Below are 5,477 nucleotides of genomic sequence, written 5' to 3' on the forward strand. Positions count from 1 at the left end.
ATGCTTGGATAAATGGGCCATTGGTGTGATCTGGGTAGCTCTTTTTATGTTCTTACACAAGTTGATGAAATGAAACATGCCACTAGTGCCATTTGTATATAAACTATGGAACAAAGCTTTCTAAGTGATTCACACAAAACCATCACCCCTGTTCTCAGAAGAGACAAGATTTATTGGCTATTTATTATGATATTCCATGTGTGTGGTACCATGACTCAGAAGGCCCACTCTCCAGTTGCTACAGGCCAGAGAGAGATCTCTGAGACTGGAATGTTTTTTTCAGAATAAGATGCATGCGTAGAGGACACTCAGAAAGGAGCATATCAATGCTGCCATACCCTTTGAGTCAGTCAAGAGGACAGCCAGCCACATACCACTGATTTGTGCAATGTTCTTAACAGAACCTGTTCAGGTGATTGGTCTTGCTCATTGGTACATTCTGGAAAGCTGTGGTCCTGATCCACCAAGAGGATGAACAAGCCTGGTAGCTTTACCATTTATCAAATGCTGATGTAGATCTCACTTACCTTTGAAAATGCCTGCAATTTAGACTGGGGAATTATCTAACAAGGGAAGCAATGGGGTTTGAGATGTATCACCTTTCTTTTTGATAATGGGGTTTGGTGCAACACAATCTTCCTGATACTCATTTACTAACTTCAAACTCTATTCCAAGCATAGATAACGATAGAAAATTGCTTTGCTTCTGTGTTTAAAAGGAAACTAAGAGAAAACACTCTGCTTAAGATAAAAGAATGGGGAAAACAAGTGAACTATTAAAAATATGGGTTCCATTCTGGTTTAGGCTTATTGGTATTTTTAAAGTTTCTAACTTTTTTTTTCTGGGAGGCAAGCGTTGTTTCAGCAACTCCAAATTGTTTTATGAACTGGCTCAGATACATCTTATATAGAAGGATTATTGTCAAATATTTTCAGTTCTACTCCTAACTCCTATTAAATGAATATATAATGAATATTTAACCCCAGTGAAGGTCTAAGCAGGTCTACTGAGAAGTAAGACCCCCCTGAGTTCAATGGGCTGTACTCCCAGGGAATTGATTATAGGACTGGCAAGGAGATGTATCAACATGGAGAGGTACAATTTTTGTGCCCTCCCCCTGGGCCTGCACACAAAGGGCTGTCAGATTTAATGTTGGGTAGATGACAGAGACCACATGTGCCCCATGAGTTCAAAGACTGCAATATTTTTACCCTGACTTTAGAATACCCTTCCAAAGGAAGCCTGGAAATGACACTGTACTCTTACAAATATGAAAGTTAAGGCATTTTAATTTTCGCAGGATTCTTAAATCTTCTGCATCATTTCATTTCTAACAAAAATTATGTTTGTTTCATTATTCTACCGATATTGGAGTATGTTATATGTGCAGCAATGTGGAATCTGTGTTTGGATGAGGATGCAGTTCAGAAAATGTGAAAATAAATAAATGCATATATTGTCAAAATAATCCAGATACGGACTGGAACATTTTTGAAGCTTCATTTGACCAGGTGTCTTTTGCACTCTGAAATCTGAAAAAGTCTGTGGAATAGTTCAAGGTCATAATCTAAACAAGTCAGGCATTTCTGATGGGAGTTGGAGAGGAATATCAGACATACTCCATTCATCATTTGACATATAAGTGTCAAGGAATTTCAAATTAGCCTACAGTTTGGTTAGATTAGCTTCTGACTTTGTGTTTATCTGAAAGAAGCAGCTTGCACATGTAGAAAATGGAGAAATATCAGTCCCAGAAGCCTTTCACCTGCTCCTGCATGTGCCTTCTTCTTCAATATCTACATGATACATTTTTTTCAGCCACCTTCAGATTCATGCTTATTGACCCACATTTATTTTATTAAGATGGAGATTGCATCCAATGAAATTGTGGTCCAAACTTCACCTGATCTGCACCACCTGGGCCAGGAAGCAGATTAGATCTGGTGTCCAGTTTGGAATCTGCAGTCCTGAGGATTCCATGATGAGGTAGTGTAAGGACTGCCTTTGAATGATGCCTTCCTAGGGATCTTAGGAAATATAAATTGCATATATATTATGTAAATTAATATGCTATTGGATTTATTTGTGTGCTTGTTTATTACATTTAAATCTTGCCTTTCGTCCAAGGTACTCAAGGCAGCACACAGTTATCTCCAGGACCTTTTATTTATTTTTTTAAATATTCTATGTCACTTGCCATTTGAACATCTTAAAGCAGTTCGTGATATTAAAACTTGGACTGTGCACCAGCTTCTGACAAGGCTGAAGCCAAACTGGGGAGATTTAAGCAGTTCTGGACTTCAACTGAGTTATGATCTCCAGACAGCCTGAGATCAGCTAACCCAGGTTGGGTTAGGACCCCTGGAGCAACCTGGGGCTATCAGGAGGTAGACCTTGAGCAAGAAGGGTGACACTTTGTTATGGTCTCCTTCTGCACAGGTTCTCCTTACCAATCTGGGTCACATGTTTAGTCAGAGCTTTAAACCCTGTTTAAACAGGCAAATGCAAGCAGCGTGTGTAGGGGAGGAGAGAGGAATGGAAACTTCTCATTCTCTCTCCTCCATCAGGACTGATCAAGAACAAAAGAAGAGCTTCTGCTACTTCACCCACTTCTTCATGCAGGTTCAGTCTGGGTTTTGAACCCTGATTAAGCAAGGTGATCACAAGATGAGTCAAATAAATATTCCACACAATCATGATTTATTACCTTTTTTTAGTACCCTTTGGAATGTTATCATAATACAGTAGCCTGAAAGGAAATCTCTGCTATTTTGGCTTTAAAAAACCCCCCATACACACAAGGAGAAAGCATGAATTGTTAACCATTAATGCCGTTGAATCAATTTCCTTTTTGATAACAAGTTATAAAGCTATATGTGGTTATATTCTGCTTTACATTACTCCTTCTCGATTGGTTTCGCCTCCATAAAATAATCAGTAGATAACAGAATTGCACAGCCACAGAGCGGACTGTCCATGTGAAACACATCGTAGTGTGCATGTGATCAACATACCACATATGAGGTCTTTAAGCAGAGGTAGGATGGCCGCCTGTCAGGGATGCTTTTGTTGAGATTCCTGCATTGCAGGGGGTTGGAGAAGATGGCCCTCATGGTCCCTTCCAACTGTACGATTCTATGATATACAGGCATGTGGCATACTGCTCAGGGGTCGGATGACTCTATTCCCTGCAATATTTCTCTGATGAAAATACAGATGTCCCAAAGAAAAGCAGGACATTCTGGGATCACATCAGAAACTGGGATGGCTTCTGTGAATCCAGGTCTGCCCCTGGAAAATAGGGACACTTGGAGGATCTGTAGTACTCAATCCATGATTGCGAGAAATCAATCCTTTGGTGTGGCAGCACCTACATTTTGAAACTCCCTGCCTAGGGACACCAGGCAGGAAGCTTTTAATGTTTGATGCATTACTGTATTTTAATATTTTGTTGGAAGCCCCCCAGAGTGGCTGGGGAAGCCCAGCCAGATGAGTGGGGTATAAATGATAAATTGTTGCTGCTGCTGCTGCTGCTGCTGCTGCTGCTGCTGTTGTTGTTGTTAATATCTTCACTGTACTCTTTCTTGACACCTGCTTAAAACCTTTTTATTCAGGCAACCCTACACGGAAATGTAAAAATTATGTGTGTGTTTTTTCTCTCTCTTTTTTATCCAGTGGCTTTTGGAATGTTTTTCACTGCTCCTCGGCAATAATTTTAAATGTTTTGCCTTATATTTGTGTAAACCGCTTGGAGGTTTTCCTACCATCAAGTGGTATATACATTTGTTAAATCAATCAATTTAGATTAAAAAAACCAAAAACCCAAAGCCATTGACTATTAGATCATGGATAAGAAGTGCCCTTTCTGTGACCTTGCATTTCAAGCATCTTCTGTCGAGTTCTTTATCTGAGCTGTTTGCTGCCATCCGACCACCCGAGTTTAGGAATGTGCTGGAAGTGTAAGGGCCGGGGGGAGGCAAAGGTCTGACTTTTAAACACTGACTTGACAGAAATATACCATGATTAAAAACAAGGTGAAAAGGGCTGAGACCAAAAGAATAAATAAAAAATCATGGGACCGAATCTTTCTATCTAGTTAATGTTTTCATACTTAATATATTCTATGTTGAACATATTATGTTGAATATATGTTGAATATTGGGTGGAGGGAGGAAAGCTCTGCATCGCATGATCACTCACAAGACACGGCACACACACACACACACACACACACACACCATTTGAATGGCAATGCCCATCAACTTTTGGGGGTTCCTGGTCCCCTCAGATATTTTATGGGGGGGGGGGGTGAAGGGACCTCAGCACCTAGGACTGTGACTTGTTCTAACTAATTTTAATACTGTATTTTAAAATTGCCGCAACCCGCATTGGGACCTCCTGGTGAAAGGCAAGTAAGAAATCTGTTACTAATTACTACTACTAATACTACAAAAGATAGGTAACGATTAATTTAGTCATGAGAATAGCTCACCAAGAAGGCTGTTTGCCAAAGCAATAGACTTACAAGGTTCAGGAAAGCAGAAAAGGAAGCGACAAAAAATGGTTGAGCAAAGGCCTTTCAGCACTTACTATTTATGGTGGTAGAGTGGCTGTTTGATCTGCCATTTTTAGAAGTGAATTTGTAGCTGATTGTCTGCACCTTTGGCCCATGTTTATTTATTAGAGAGTGAGTGAGTGCAGGGTTTTCCTTTCTACACTACTGCCAAGCTGTGCCCATCTTGAGAAGTTGAAAAGTCTTGAGAAGTTTTGTGGCTTTAGTTGTGCTTCTTATTTACCCTCCTGTTCCCGCAGCCAGCAAATGGTGTTATGGGCATGCACATAGAGATAACCCTTTCACCACTTCTTAATCTTTATTAGCTTATTTAATGCTTAGTATTCCAGAGTACTATTCTTGTCGGTTCATAAGAGATTAGAAGAGCAGCTACGTGTCTGCATGAGCTTTGGAGAACCTGGTTATTATCACGACACATCGTCTAGAGCATGGGTAGGCAAACTAAGGCCCGGGGGCTGGATGCGGCCCAATCGCCTCCTCAATCCGGCCCATGGAGGGTCTGGGAATCGGCGTGTTTTTACATGAGTAGAATATGTCCTTTTATTTAAAATGATTCTCTGGGTTATTTGTGGGGCCTGCCTGGTGTTTTTACATGAGTAGAATGTGCTTTTATTTAAAATGCATCTCTGGGTTATTTGTGGGGCATAGAATTTCGTTGACCCCCCCCCCAAAAAAAACATAGTCTGCCCCCCCCAAGGTTGTGGCTGCAGCGGCAACAGAGGGATCCCAGCACCATCTGTACAGTGCTGGAGTGACGCCGGTGGCAAACTGCTATACAGCGCATGTGTGGTGGCCCTACGTATGGCGCATGCGCCGTATGTAGCAACACCACACATGCACCCTATGCTGTGAGGCTCTCCCCGGGTGTCACAACGCTTTCCTTCGCCTGGGGCTGCCCTATAG

This window comes from Podarcis muralis, chromosome 6 (assembly GCF_964188315.1).
Source record: "Podarcis muralis chromosome 6, rPodMur119.hap1.1, whole genome shotgun sequence".
NCBI lineage: Eukaryota > Metazoa > Chordata > Lepidosauria > Squamata > Lacertidae > Podarcis > Podarcis muralis.